Source organism: Budorcas taxicolor, chromosome 1, assembly GCF_023091745.1.
Source record: "Budorcas taxicolor isolate Tak-1 chromosome 1, Takin1.1, whole genome shotgun sequence".
In the NCBI taxonomy this organism is placed as follows: Eukaryota; Metazoa; Chordata; class Mammalia; order Artiodactyla; family Bovidae; genus Budorcas; species Budorcas taxicolor.
The window spans coordinates 29,939,030-29,955,655 of NC_068910.1; the positions used below are offsets into that span (position 1 = coordinate 29,939,030).

General features: G+C 41.5%; 1 protein-coding gene across 3 annotated transcripts in view; it reads right to left on the minus strand.

Moving 5' to 3' along the window:
- The window catches only part of FOXP1 (forkhead box P1), a 620,529-nt gene that overhangs the window by 92,059 nt on the left and 511,844 nt on the right, over positions 1–16,626 (minus strand). The window lies entirely within an intron of this gene.

Here is a 16,626-nt window from a genome sequence, read left to right on the forward strand (position 1 = left end):
AACTCTAATCAATCAAGTAGTGGATTTCAAATAAAGAAAAATAAAACAAAACCTTGCAGCCACTGACAAGCGTTCCTGAGAGTTTGGTAAGCAAACAAGGAGTAAAAGCTTAATACAAGCTACCTGGAGCTAAGGTTGGTGTGATGTCAGTTGCTTAATGAGTTCTTGGTCATAGTGAGATATAGGAAGTTAACACCCACTTGAATTTTAGGGAAGAAGTTTAACGGGAACCAATATTTTCCCAGCTGGAGCCAATACAATCAGTCCTCTGTGGACAGTTATTCTGAGAGCAGTCCATGAACACCGAGTCCTATGGACGGCTGAACCTTGGAGGCACCTTGCGAACTGCAACACAGACCCTCCCTCTGATGCCTTTGCCCTTCCCTGTTCACCCAGCACACAGATGTCTCAATTCTTTCATGGTGTAAAAGCCGCTTTCCATGACATTTCAGTGACAAACAGCTACAGTGATGAACTCGATAGCATTTCATATTTGCAACTGTTAACACGTTTCTGCACGGGCATCTCTGCAAGGAACCTGCATGCTGTATCTGAAAGGATGATGTCTTGTTCAGATAAAACACTGACATTAAAATGACAGGCTGTCTTGGCCAAGGTTACACAAATTGTATTCAAGCGGATACCTAATGACAATGCTATGAATTCTGCAAGCTTTCTAGAATGTAATTTAGCTATTCAAAATAATCACTGCACTTGTGTTTAATTTGCAGACTACATGAGAACCATTTTGTCAGGCCCCGTAATACAACAAGACTATTTCATGAAAAATTATCCCCCCCCAAATAAAAAGATAAGGAAAGGGGGAAAAAAATGAAAGAAAAGACAAAACCTGTATGTCTTCGAACAGTAATATTTAAGCATCTTACTTTTCTTTGGTTTCTAATCAAACCTGTGACAGCAAGAAGCTAGAAGCAGTAAAGGATATACTCTGTTAAAAAGGATCTGCTGTCATCTCATGTATTACAATAAAAGGGAATAATAACATGTTTTGCACTTTGCCTGTGTGCCACTTAAAAAAAAAAAATCCGGCAGACAATAGCTGATCAGAAGATAAAAGAATTAAAAAAATCTTTCAGGGGAGCAGTAAGCAAAAGGGAGAAATGCAGTATTAATTTTATGTAACATAATGTCTTAATATGCAGTTTATCTTGACTTTTTCACATGATTTGTCCTGTCATTTGCATAGCGAGCTCTCATTCCTAATTTCACAGTCATTATGCACTGATGTCCCGATTTCTCAGCATCACTAATTTTGATGAACTAAAAATGGTTCCTGAAGGTCAGATTCATATACAGTGAACAGCCTCCACTGTTGTTGTGGGCATGTTTTGTGTGGGGGGATGTTTATGTGCAAGTCTCCCATTGTTTGGAAAACACTAGCTGGAACATTTGAAAATTTTCATTAACCCAAGTCTGGAAGGTCATCATCAAATTCTTCCTATTGCAGTGGCCTTTTAAGTGTAGCTGTAGATACACTGTAATTTAAAACAGATGGGCATGTCTGAATATTTTTATATGCAAACAGGGACAGATGTATATGAATGGATAAATTATCCTTTTAAAAAGATACTCCACCGCACGAAATATCACCAATGGTGAGAACAGTGAACTTGCATTTAATCTAGGACAAACACCAAGAAGACATTATCCAAACATCTAACCATCTAGAAATTAATTCCAATTAGTTGACTCTGTCTTCATACAGGAGAAACTTTCTGAATGCTTCAATCTGTATTGGGTGCCAATCACTATCTTTTGAGCAGCGAAAGCCAACATATCACGATGGAAGTTTACTTTTCCTTGAGAGTTGCATCATCACACAGGGAGGTTTGATTAAGCAAACAAAAGAACCATGTTTAAGGTTTCTTTTTTTCTTCCTGCATTTCTTGGATGATATACAAAATAAATATTCTTGAGCCACATTTCTGATGGTGATGAACAGGAAAACAGACAGGAACAGGGTGGTGTAAGATCGAAGCTGGTGATGCACGAGAAATTAACAGTGTTGTAACAGAAACCACCATAGACAGCCTCGTGCTCACAATTTTTAAAGTGACTGTGGAAAACCTATGTTAGAAATGGGCACCAGAGAACTTTTGGGGGTGACAGAAGAGTCAGCTATCCTGGTTGGTTTGGTGGTCACAGAGGTGGATATAATTGCCAAAATCCTTCCAACTGTCTACTTAAATATACTTTATCATATGTAAATTATGCTTCAACAAAACAGATCTAAAAGTTTTAAAAAGGACTTATGCTCACAGATAATTTTTAAATCCCCATATACAGTCAACAGTTTAAATCTCCTTTCCCCAGAGTTATTTATTCAATATCCATAGTCATGTTACAGAACAGTAAAATGATCTTGAGGCTCCCCTTCTTTTTCCCCCGTGGACATCTCCATGGAGGTGGTGACGAATAATCAAATGCTTAAAGCAGCAGACACAGCCAAAGGAGGGAAAGGGGCGAGAAGTCTGAGTAATCCTCCAGCCTGGTGACAGGTCTCTGAATGAGCAGAAGTGGGCTATCAGATCCTGGTGGCCTCAGCTCTGCTTTTACATCTGAAACCACATTTTCACACCAGTTAACGCTGAGCTTCCAGAGTGGGCTCGAGCTTCATTTATAAACGTAATGAAACTGCGACTTTCCCCCAAAGTTTCTCCTCCAACATGTCATGAAAATCAGTTATGGAAAGCTTTCACAAACATAGCCAAATGAACCAGAAACCATTGTGGGGTGGAAAAGGAAAAGAGGAAGAAATCTGAACACAGTGTGAGGCTTTAAATAGTTAAGAATTATAGCCTACACATTCACTGCCTTAGCTCTCGATGTCCAACTTTTTCACGTAGCTAGTCCCTACTAATACTGGGAATCAAAGGGCATGCAGTACCAGCGAGAGGCTATTACAGCCCACACTTTATTGCCCATTACTACTGAGGTCATTAGCGGCAAGAGTGATTGTACTGGTCTTAACCTATTGATCACTGTAACTACTATCATTTAATCCTGTGTTGAATGTCTGGAAAGCAGCTAAAGGCACACAAGAGAGAGTGCTTCAGCATTGAGAAATATGGCCAAGGCTTCGAAATTACACTTTGATTCATAAAATCTAGCCACTGGTTTAAATCAATAGTATTTAAAACAGTCATGTGAGTTTTTAACTACAGCGCTCTAGTATTTATGAGCTCCTCTTTCAGAGTATTCAGTCAAAACTAAACTCCCCCCCACCAATTCCATGCATCTACCTTACCCTCCTTGAGATAAAAACATTAATTTCTGAGGTTTGTGTGCTACAGGGCTCATGCCTTAACTAGGAGCTCAAGCTAATTCTTGATTTCTTTCTCAAATGACAGCTTAAATGTAATGCAAAAAAAAAAAAAAAATAAGTATCCCCGATACTGTAACTACCTTAACTCTTTGAGTATATAGAAATGAGTATGTTTTATGAGTTAACAATGAATCATAGAAGGCAATTTATGAAGAACGAGAATGATTCCGTCTAGCTGCCTTCAGGGATCAGAAATTCAAATTAAACTTCTGGCAGACATTTAAAGAATGCTAGCATACAAAACTGAATTTAAAACACACACACACGCACGCACACACACACACACACACACACAGAGTTAACACTCTTTAGTTGAGTTTCAAGAGGAAGTCAGGAATTAAAAACAAAAATTGCTTGATACACTGCTGACTGATAGCAACCGGGTGTGGCCCAGCCCAGGTGCGCACAAACCTGCGAGCATGGCAGCCTGACAGCTGTGCCGCCATCGGGGCGCTGTGGGCGCGCCTGCTGCTGCCTCCCCACCCCGTTCTCAGCACCAACAAGTGGATGGGTTAAAAGCCCATCCACTGCTGTGCAAACTCTCCCTGATACAGTTTTCTTTTACTTCCAAATGGCTTTATAGCAGCTGAACGCTAGAAGACCACTGAAACAATCTGGCTTATTTTTCCCCTGCACCCTCAATGGGGAAAGGCAGGTGAGCGGGATGGGGATAGTGTAAAAAGCAAACAAATAAATAAAACACCCGCAGAAACAATACTTTATTTCTAATCCCAGAGACAATTGGAGGAATTGGGCGGGAGGGGAGATGACACAATATAAATACTGAAAATAACATGTCATCTTTTTTCTTCCTTTCTCTTTAGTTTATACTCAGTGTTAACTCTAAGTAAATGCTGCCAGGTATAAATACACAGAGATCTTGGACATGAGCATATTCTCATAACTGCTATGGCTACAAATAATGCAAATGTAAAGATACACACATTTAAAATACTGTTGTATTTCCATTTCTCTGGATTAAGAATTTAGAAACTGGTTTTCATCTCTGGTTATTCAGTTCATGGATGTCCCAAGGAACTGAAGTCCTTTCCAGATCTCAGGCTCTACCTGGATGATAACTGACGAGGTTAGGCAGTGTTACTGGGCTCATCAAGTAAGAGCAAAATGAATTAAATTAGAATGCTCCACAACATCAAAGCAGAACCAAAGAAAATGGCTCCCCATGCAAAAACAAACAAACAAACAAACAAACAAAACCTATGTCAAATTTGATAATATCATACAGAAGCTAGCCTGTGTGAAAGAAAAGAAACAGCAAGCCCCCCTCCAAGAGAGACCAGTGTTCATAATTAATAACTCAGTGGATACAACTGATATATCACCAAACAAAAAAGTTAGAAATCTTCTATTCCCCATGGTCTTTAGAAAGAAGGAGGAAAACACACATACAAAATCCACCAAAAGCCACAGATAGTATGTGAGGCAGCTGTATCATACTGGAAAGAAAATATGTTTCTGACATAATATTTCAGTCTTCAAAAAATTTTTTAAAAAGCATGCTATTCATGTGGAAAAGTATAATTCTGTTTCATTATAGAATTCTGCTTTTTGTATAACTCTTTTAGGCTTCGCTATTTTGCCACAATACTGTACAAAGCATTAAGGCAGGTAATGGTTATTATATTAATGCAAAATCATCTAAGTAGTCAGTCATTAGCATAACTGTTCTTTCAGTAACAATACAACCACCTATTAAAATTTTAGGGGAAAAAAAGACCTCTTTAAAATGCAATTAGCATTTCATTTTTTTATCATTTTGTTTATTACATTTCATCAAAAAGGGCTATCTTTCTTTTAAGAAGAACTGTATGGCCAAGACTTGTCTGCCAATCAGGAGTTATTTCAGGTTATCAAGCCTAATAAGCAATCTCTAAGCCTAACAAGCAACGTTCTCCGAGCTCTTTTGTCTCTAAATTGTAAAAAGTGGTATAAATTCATATTTGTTTACAGCACAGGCATTCATGGGACCTCCACTGCTCTCTCACATTTCCCCACGCACACAAGGTTACTCACTGAGTGCCAGTGTAATTGTTTTAGCTCTAATAAATATCAGCTTCATTTGCATAAAAATGTAAAGTTTACATGAATTAAATCGCTTACCCCATTAGCGACTGTTAAATACAGGAAACAATGGAAGCTACACATGAAAATAATCATCCAATAAGCCTTGATCTTTTCAACCTGTCAACTAGTATTATTATTATTAATAGTATTATTTAAATCCAGAAAATAGCTCCTCTTTCCTTGTTCAGTCTCTTTCTCTTGGAAGAGGGATAGAAAACAATTTAGTGCACATGGATCAAACCTGCTATGACAGTTTATATTAACAACAACGAAAGTGGTCTTTTAGGACTGCAAAGAGGAGGAGAGAGAACTATTCCAAGAAGGTCCCTCAGAAAACATTCTAGCCACAGTCCTGAAGAAAAAAGGAAGAGGCCTTGGCTAAATAAGCTCCATTATATTGAAGCATTATTCAAAAATAGTGCAAGGGAGGGCAACTGTATCCATCTTATTTGACACACACAGAGGATTAGAATAAGGAAAGACAACTTGGAGATACGGTTGTAGATCAACAGATACTGTTAGATGAAGAAAAATTAAATGTTGATCTTTTGCACATCACACATTCTCTACAAGAATAAATTGACAGGTCTTCACATTTTAACCAGCACTGAAAATATAATAGAGGTGCTTACCTACATTTTTATTTTTTATTATTTACTGAGATGGAGGGGGGGAGGATTTTAGTTGAATTTGAACATACAGGTAGGCCAAAATTAGATCATTCCGAAGTTTTTAAGACCTAACTTAGGGTGCAATCACCTTGTTTTTTTCCCTTCAGAATTACAAGTTCTGTTTCTCAGATTATGTAGTTTCCCAACACGTTATCCAGAACAATTAAACTAAAGGGTGCAAATTAGATTCTAATGAGAAAACATCAGTTGCTTCTCTGACAATCTCACCATTCACTGATTTATTTCTAATGAAGACAAAGCCCAACCCAAAGCTCCTTATGTGATAAAGGACAAAACATGTTCAAAAATGCCTAGTAAAAATCAAGGCAAATGGGAAAGCCAGACCCACCCTCATGAAGTGGTGTGACAATTAGAGTGATTGTACAAAAAGCCATCTTCAGGACAAAGTAAAAGAAATTAAGCTGCCACAACTGTAACAGGTTAGATGAAAAAAATCAAAATTTAATGCATTCTCCCCTGTGTCATCTTGTTTTGTCAAGACATCAAATAGAATTGGGAAGTACAAAATAACAAGCCCTTGAGAAATCACAGAAGCCGACCTTTTTGATGTTGTTGATTTACCTTGTTCTCAGTTATTTGAACAATGATGTTTCAGATTTAAAGACCAGATAAAGCTTAAAAATCAAAACATGATACCAAGGTATCCCCCCAAAAAGTGCACCCTAACATTTAGCCTGCAAGTTCATTGATTAGCTGCTTTCAACCAGATTGGAAAAGGAGGCACAGTGCATGTATTCAATATTTATTTCTCTCATTCTAAATTAATTTCTCTTCAAAAGCTGCCAGGTTGGAAGAAAGACTCAGAGATTACTCCTACAATGCTCAAGTCGAGGCCCAGTTCAGGTCTTTCCAGATTAATTCAAGTTTCCACAATCTGCAGAGGGCTGTTCAGCTAAGAGGTAACTGAGTTTTCTCTTTTTAAAAAGAGTAAATAAAGGTGAATATAGAAAGCCATTTATGAGGAGGGGGAAAAAGTACTGCACACTTTGAAATGACTCAAACCAATGTCCAGAAACATCATGCTGCTGGCCAAGAACAGAAATCTTTCACCAAAGAGCAACAAATTCAAATTTATCCCCAAATCTAGGCATGCAGGTATACACAAAGTAGATTCCTTCTCTGCCCCCAGAGAGCTACAGTATCAACAACATAACTCCAAGTCTGATATATTTTGTACAAAGATGTATAGGATCAATGTATCACTCCATAGCTTTCTCAATTTTTACGTGTAGATGGCTGCTTCTACCACAGCATACAGAGCAGTCAAAAAAAAAAAAGGAAAAGAAATCTGTTTAAAAGGCACTAAAAGTAAATAACCAAGTATTTACAATCACTAGGAGAATTTGTAAGATCGAGACTAGCTAATAGCTATTAAATTACTCTAATTCCTTGTCATCAAATTCATATGCATTTTAACACATAAGAGACACACACACACAGGCACTATGCATTTATTTACTCAAACCTTCTCTGGTCAACTGTTGCTGAATAATACTCTTGCTTATAAATCACACACAGTCACACAGAACTACCTGAAGTGGATTCTGACTACTCTATTTGTCCAATTTCTAAGAGGACAGCTATCCATTTCTCTTTAGTGGTGTTCATCTACAACTAAATCACAAAATAAATTTCTTCAATCTTCTTTTTTGCCAATTCAAATTTTATTAACATTTTAGTTCTGGCTTAGACGCTCGTCACACTACCGTTTTCTGATTGTCTTAGAAGCACTGTAGCTGCAACACACTTCTGCCACGTTAGCCAAAATAAATCTGGAATTTCATTGCTTTTAATTAATCTGGATTTTAATTTCACTGTACCTTGCAATTGTGTGGAGGTTGGCTGAAAAGTTGCAGGACTGGTCAGTGTCATGAAAGAGTTTATCTTTCAAGTGACAGCTCCTGACAACGTGCAAAGACACGGTAGTGATGGTCAGGGTTTTGTTTTTAAGGTACATCTGACTGCAAACAACAAAAAAATTCAAGCCAACCATTCCTATCATAAGCTTTCTGATGATTTATGGTTTACCAACTGAGCAAGGTTACGCAACACTGCATGCCTTTAGATGCATTACTTCAGCTAGTTGAGATTTAATTAAGATCACAGCCTCTAAAATCCCTGTCAAATGAAAATTCAGAGAAGACAATACACTCTATAGCTTCATGCAGAATGTTTCCATTCTGTTCTCTGGAAAAATATGAGTTAATCTGTGTTTCTATGGCTGCAGACAAAAGTTCACTAATTTTATTTTCTTTTGACACTTAGGTTGTTTTCTATTGTGTATGTCATGAGATCATTCCCTTCCAGAGAAGGAAGGAAAAAAAAAAGTCGAGAGTGAAACACGTTGCAGAAAATGCACTTGACATTATTATCCGACATTATCATAGCTTAGCTATGATGTCATCACATCTTCATAAAATCAGTCCATGCTTAGGAGAGTTTCATTTAATGAAATATATTTATTTAAAAACACAACACAAATGGGAAATCTACCTTCCATGAATTACTCAGATTAAAGAATTGACATGTTAGGCTCCTCATTTCCTTAACTGACCAACTTTTTATCAAATGAGTTGGATATATGGTTAGAAAAGAAAGTTCTCGGGGCAAATGAGAGACCATAAAGCCCATTACTTTCATTCTATAAGTACTCCTTAAGGGCAATACATAGGCACACACACACACATTTAACAGGCTTCTTACAGATTGGCATTGACCAATTTTTTTCTTTGAAAAAAAAAATTATGATCACGTGGCCCTTTACCTAGTCCAACATATTTTTATTTGCATCATCTTAATATCTGGTTGCTTATCTCATGCCTTAGAAATGACAGGTGCTCGTAGTCTTGCTCTTGACAGGCCACTACACAAATAACTGTCTTGCCTGAAAGGGCTAATGCAGTACTAATGAACAATAAATCAACTTTGATTATCAAGTGTCAGCCCAATCCGTTTTCAGTTTGCCTCTATCACATCCTAGAGTAAGTCAGCCAGTGTCTCCGGGTAGGCAGTCTGTATTTTGGTTTCATTTTTACACACTTTTCACTGAAATGTGTCAAGGAGCTACAAAGAATCAAGTAAAATGGAAGCAGACCTTTTTTCAATGTAAGTGAAGGGCATCAATTAGAAGAATGTGCTTCTGCCTTCATTCCGTTCCTTTCATGAGGAGTCTTAACATTGGAGAAAGCCTTGTATTCTTTTAAACGACAGCAACAGCACAGATCCTAAACTAGAATCCTAATGTGATCATGTTTGAGGTTTTTGACAATGACATGCTAGCTTGAACACTTCACCACATAAACCACCTTTGACTGCACATTCCTTTTGGAAAATCTATTAGAAACAAATGAACAACAAAAAGCAATAAAAGGTCGCTACTAAAATAAAAACTTCACTCGATTTAAAGTAAAAAAAAAAAGCTCTTTTTAACACTGACTTCTTAATAAAATAAATGTAAGTTATTTTTTCTTAAGCAGATTAGTCATTGATAGTATGATTCACATTTCCTGTTATCAGGCTTAATTTTTCCCCCAAATGTGTCACTTTCAGAATGTTGGAATCTATGGAAATTAGGTGATTTGCATTTTTAAATTGGCTTGATTAGAACATTTGATCTGTGTGGACAAGAACATAAAATTAATAGATATTTTACTCGGAACCGGCAGGCCTTGAAGGAGTTAATCCCAAAGAGGAAGAGTCTATATGTACTTTGCTCTAAAACTTTACCACCCACTTCCTAAAGGTCCCCTCCTTCCCATCACGACACTTGGGGGTGGGGGCGGGGGCACAAGAAAGTCTCCTTTCAACTGACCGTTCTTCAGGCAGTTCTGACAGTTGAGTTTGCTACATTCAGAGACCGTTCAGATGGGAGCACCCCGTGGCAATTCCTGAGTCGGCTGCGCGTCCTAACCCAAACCCCACTCACCACTTAACCAGCAAAGTAATGCAACAGGGGCTGAAACTCCCAGACCTGCCGGGGTGCCCCTCCATCGGCCTGCCCATTCTGGCCTGGGGCTTTATTCGGCTCCCTTCCCCCCGCCCCTTGACTGTGTGTGAACTCCTTGAAATTGAACGGCTAAGCTGAAAATAGCCTCGACAGATATAGAAACAAACTATCAGAAGCAAAGAAACATCCACACGGGTTACACTGAGAGGGAAGGCTCCCTGTATATTTCACACGCTCTCAAAGTGACATAAATCACACCCCAGAAACGTCCCCAGAAAGGAGTGATGGCGAGGGCTTTACCAAAGTGGCTGCCTGAAGGCCAGACCGGCAGAAAACGAGTCGCAAACGAAAAAAAAGAGCGAGAGAGAGCGCGAGAGCAAAACACAAGCAGGACTTCCTCCAACTCTCAACTACACCCCACCCATGAACATTTAAAAAAAGGGAGAGCAAGAGAGAAGGGGGGTGGGGGGAGAGTGATCTCTCTCTTTCAGGACCCACAGGCCTGGAGCTGCTTCTTCCCACCCTTCCACTCCCTCCTCCGCCTCCACTTCCAGAGCGCAACTCCCACCCAAGTTGGTAAACAGCGATGGTTATTATTATTTTTTTTCCAAAAGACTCAACTTAGAAACCCTCGGGCGCTCCTGCCTTCCCCAATGAGGCCCCAGGAAGCTGGCACCGCGGAGCCCGGGAAGGAGAGCAGAACGGCGAAGATCAATCATAGGGACCAACCTGACACTCTCCATGTAGCCGCCAGGCGCGCGGAGCCGGCTCGGGGCGCCCGCGCGGGCCGGGCGTGGGGTCCGGCGGCCTCGGCGTGCGGGCGGACTGCACGCGCGCAGGGGCGCTCCGGCTCGCGGGCTGACAAGACGCGCCGCGCCGCGCCCACCCGCCCCGCCCTGCTCCACCAATCACAACCCGCCTCTAAACACCCCGCGCCGCGCCGCGCCCCACACAATGGGCTCCGCGGCCCGTGCCCCGCGCCCGCGCCCCCGGCCCCCTCCTCGCGGCAGGTGAAATCACTCTCTGCTGAAACCCGGCTTTTGTTTCGGGAGCAACTCCGCTTAATTGCTGTTAACCCTTTGACCCGCCTCTGGCTGACGTCTGGGAAGCCGGGCGCGGCGCGCGTCTCTCCCTCCGGCCCGGGCTGCCGGGTCGGGGCTTTTTGGTGGGGTGGCGTGTTTGTTTCCTCTTGGAAACTGACAAAGAGTTGTCCCGGCCTTTCAGAGCAACCCGAGCGGCAAAGCAGGGGAACTGGCGCGCCCGGGCGCACACCCCGACTGCTGGGAGCAACTGTTGAGAATCGGAAGGGGATGCGGGGCTCAAAGGCAGCGCCGGAGAACTTCCTCGAAAACGGCCTTTGCGGGAGAACTTTCGCTTCGCGCCCTGGGGTTAACCCGGCCTTGGCCTCTTTTTATCCACCGCCCCCCCCCCCCCCCATCCCTTTTCTTTCCTAGAGTCGGCTTCGCCAAAGTCTGCTTGTGCGCGCAGAGGAAAACTAACCCGACTCGGGGGTTGGAATAAATAACAACCAACGTGCCTTGTCGCTGAACCAAGCTACTTCCCCTCTAGAACGACAGCTGCTGAAGCAAGCATCTGCCACTCGTTCGCTAAGAAATAATTCTCTAAATCCCTGTCTTATTTATACAACAACAGCAGCAACACTGGCTACTCTCAAGGAGCACTTGAAGATGACCTCTGTTAGAAATAGTCACTGCTCTTTAAAGCCGAATACAGTGTGAGAGGAAAAAAAATAGTCACCAATATGCTAAACTTTGTTGGCTCAACTGGCCCGGTTTCAGTGCCAGGTTAATTTAGTCACTTTCGGCAGCTCTAGAAATCACCTAATTTACCTTTGTTCAATTTAGAGGAAAACTTTTGGCCTATACTTACAAAACAAACAAGACTCTAACGTTTTTGTTTTTCTCAAAATATTCGAGGCAAAAAAGTGGTTGTGACATCAATGATTATGTGTTATCCCTCAATTAAAAAAAAAAAAGGGCCACAAATCCTAACCCAGTAATTTCAGTTTTACTTGAAACTATTTTTCCATTTGAGGTGTTACTATACACCAGAAAGCATATTGGTAATATTTCCAATCAAGCAAATATCTGAATTTCAATCAGGTCAGCTGGGGAGCAATTCCCCCATTAAGCTGGCAGCAAAAGAGACAAAAGTGCCAGTTGACTGTCAACTTATGATCAGATGTTAAATGGGTGCAGCACAGTCCGCGCTCCACCCTAAAGTGTTTTTGTGTTAGATAACAAATTTATTAATGGGATTTTTCAGGTCACAAAAATGTGACCCCACCCTGTCATGAATATTCAACAGAGAACCAAGGGCATTCTTTTTTGGGGAGAGGGGCCTTAAATCTGCCAGTGTACCATGAATCAGTAGAGTTCTGACTTAAAGAGACAGGAGACAAGGCCCTCCTCCTTCGGTAGGGACTGGCAGGGCCCCAAAGACAGGAAATGAAAATATAGGAAGTTCTCTCCAACCAAGGCACAGTGAGAGAGGAGAAATACTCATTTCAAAATCCACATGTCATTTTTTTCAATGGTATTAAAATTCCTTACAGATTTAATGTCTGTGAACAACATCAGGGTCCCCTTTAAAGAGGCAATGCTTTTTTTCTTAAGACATTCTTTAAGAGACATACATAAAACTCAAGGATGCTTTTACAAGTTGGACTACCTTCTTGGCAGGTTAGTGTTTAAAAGCTGATTGTCTCCAGGAACATCCAAACAACAAACAAACAAACAACAAATATTACAGACGCTTGTGACCCAGCTGTGGAGACGAGCCTTGCACAAAATAATTAGAGAGTGATGCAACGTGGTGGTTACACAAGTACTAAATTGCATGATGGTGGCATTAAGCACCCTGAGACCGCAGAGCAGGGGGAGATGATTAGAGCAGGAGAGGTTCGGAGGCCCATGGGGAGCTGGTGTTTAGGGGACTGATGTCTGGGGCAAGGCGGGAGGTGACAGCATGAAGAGGGAAGTGGCCTAGCATATGCAGAGGCCACCTGGAGCCCTTCCCACCCTCTCTCCAAACATGACAGGGTGACTCAGAGACTACTTCTAGGCAAGGAAATGTACCATCAGAGATAAACCTGGATAAGCTTTATATGCCCAGGTCACTTCGTTAATTCTGGGCTCTCAAGATCCATTTCCATCTGGTCCTGTCTAGCTGCCCCATGCCTGAGATTCTGTGAGAACCAGAGCTTTCCATGGCTGGAAAACAACAGAAATGTTAAAAGCTACAGTGACTTAGGAGACTTACTTAATGCCATTCATTTATTTTATGACTGCCAGGTCATTCTGGAAAGGCTGGATCAGAAAGGCAAAAAAAAAAAAAGAAAGAAAATAATTAAAAATAAAAACAGTAGCATTTGCATGTTCAATTGGGGGACTTTTAGAAGAGTCTGGATTGAGGGGCGGGCTTTAGAATGGGTTACTCCGCCACAGGGGCTCATTGAGTTGTCACAACTTGAACAGAAATTGCAATCTCCATTTAAGGAGGAAGCTGCAGTTCAGAAAGGCAAAGTGATTTTTTATTTTTATCTTTTAAAGAATCAAATATACCTAGCTCCACGGACCACAAGGGGAACAGGACACTGAATAGTCCCAGAAAAAGAGAGGCGGTGATATTATAAAATGAACACCTGAGAGGGGCGGGGGAAGAGTTAATGTTTAAGGAAGAGTGAAGGAAATGCTAAATGCTGTACTTAAAAATATTTTTGATGCCCACATCCTAACACCCACAACAGATACAGCCCTTGTTCAGACACCACATATTAAGAAACCTGTCAGTTGCTAAATGAGTCCATTGTGCAGCTGGCTGTGTACTTAAGGACAGATTACTGTGATCCCACACCAAACTCTAACCACCAAATAACACACCTGGAACTCAAATCATGTATTATATTTGGTTCTGTGAGCCTTGGCCCTGAACACAGAAGAAGTGAAAGGTTTTACTGCCCATTCAGAGCTGAGAATGGAGAGCAGAGGTATTGAAGGAAGGGTCGGAAGCAGCGTCTCGTCAGGACGTCACTCCCAGGTTCTGATGGACGGCACAGCGGTGGAGGAAACAGCAGCCACACTGCCAGGCCCACGTGGTCCTAAGCACCAACTGAGGCCCTGCTTTGCCAGAAACTGCTTGGCAATAATCAGAAAAAGGGCATGTAACTGGACACTGGCTCACATATTTCTAGCAACACGCTAGAGCAACACGCCTCCTCAGATCAAGTCAGTTATCTCTACCAGGTAGGAATTATCGCCAGATAGTCCCTGCAAGAGGTAATTTGATGGGTTGGAAAAAAAAAATCAACTTTTTTTTGGCCACACCACCCAGCATGTGGGCTCTTAGTTCCCCAGCTAGGGATCAAACCCATACCTTCCGTGGGAGAAGCGAGAAGTCCTATCCACTGGACAGCCAGGGAATTCTGAGGGGCCAACTTCTTAATTCCCCATCTTCTTCCAGACAACCCTTGCTTGAACACTTATTTCCTTTTTCTTTTCCAGTTACTTTCATGGAGCACCCAGAACATATTCAGAGATGACAGAACTTAAAGAGACTGAACCGACTGATTCTGTTGCTACAGGAGAAAATGCAGAAACAACAGGAACACAAAATCGTATGCCCTCGCTCCAGGATGGGCTTCCTGACCTGCCCAGGGAAGAGAAGTCTCTCCAGAGAAGCCTGGGTTTAGTATTTCTCATGTCTCCAAAGACTACCAACTGTCAGCCAATTAGAGAAACTAAATTGCAACAACCATGCCTGATTCCTGAGATTTGGGCATTTGTCTCCAAGGACCTGCCATTCCTTCTTGACTTAAGTGGTGCTTTTACTTAAAAATATAAATTAATACATCATCCATCTCCAGGGAGCAAAGGTGGTTAGCTCCATATCGATATTGTTTATGTCATTGTTATGTCTGTATGGATAGTGAAAGCAATTATGTTTTCTTCTGCTCTCCTTTGGCCAAGGGAAAAGACGGTGAGTTCTCACTCTTGCATAGGAGTTTAAATTTCTCTCCCTGACATCCTCTAAACTGCCATGAGCATCTCCATTTAATGCAACATTTTATTATGCAATTGTTCCTAGTTAATTTCCTGGATACACCCCCGACACGTCAACATTCAGGTAACTTAAGAATATGATGAGCACATAAGGTACAGAAAACATTTACCACCCTCTCCAGAAAAAAAAATCCCTCACTTGGAATGTAAAGATAGTCATAGATTGTCACTGGTAAGCAAAATCATGTCTGGAAAAAAAAAATGGCCAACATCTACTGCAAACTCTGCATCTGACTGACAGCAACAAATCAATCTCTTTCATTTGTGCTCAAACTATAATATAATCTCTTGTTTTAATATAATGTACAGTGTATCTGGACAGCTTCCCTGGTGGCTCAGTGGTAAAGAATCCGTCTGCCAAAGCAGGAGACATCGGTTCAATCCTTGGGTCGGGAAGATCCCCTGGAGAAGGAAAGGGCAACCACTCCAGTAGTCTTGCCTGGAAAATGTCATGGACAGAGGAGCCTGGTGGGCTATGGTCCATGGGGTCATAGAAGAGTTGGATGCAACTTAGCAACTAAACAACAACAAAAAAACAATGTATTACTGGACTGCTTCTACCATAAGATTAGAACTGATTACACCAAGTTGCTCAAAAGTTTCAAAAAGGGACATGTTTCAGGGCAGGAGGGCATTTCCCAAAGAGCTTCATCCTTCAGGCATCAGGAAGGAAGAATCACTGTCGCCATCAAGCAGGAATCCTTATTTCCCCTCCCAAGAGTGACAGGGTTGATGACACCCACATGCAAACTCTCGATTTTAGGCATAAGCAGGACTGGGTCACTGAAGGGGAAAAGAAGACATGGCTCTCGGGCGATGACGTGATATTTGAATATTTTTTTATACGTTTCATTATGTAGAAATCGCTGAGTATCATTTCAAGGCACTGGCCACCTCTAGGCAGGAAAGTCAGTTTTTCCAGAGACCAGAGGTGTACAGCAGGCCTGCAGAGAGGCAGAGGGAGCATGTTCCATCCCGCCCTCCGAACAATGCTCGCAGGTCTCCCTCCCAGGTCACGCCACCCTCCTGTGACCCTAGGCTGGCACACCCTCCTGTCCAAACCTTCTTTACGTCTGCCCTCTGCTGGTAAGCTTGCCAGGACCAGGATATTTTTGACTACCTCAACTTATTTCAAAGACAATTTTTAAAAACTGGAGAGAGAAAGGCCATGCAATGAACTATTAACTGGAATATATAAATTAAGATACTTAAAAAAAAGGGGAGGAGGGGGTGCCCTGGGTGAAATATGGCACTTCTAGTGTAAAAATGCACATCCGTCTACTCTATTGCCGGCTGGCTCGGAGCACAGGAGTGCCAAACTCTATATTTTAGCTCGCCTAAGAGAACAACCTGTATTACTGCCAGGCATCTTGCCGTCTCTTTTGCTCCCTCTCCGGGGAGAGGTATGTCAGTACATTTTCAATAAAACACCTTCTTAGCAGTAAAGGGCCACTGTTCCCATTTCAGTGGTCCCTA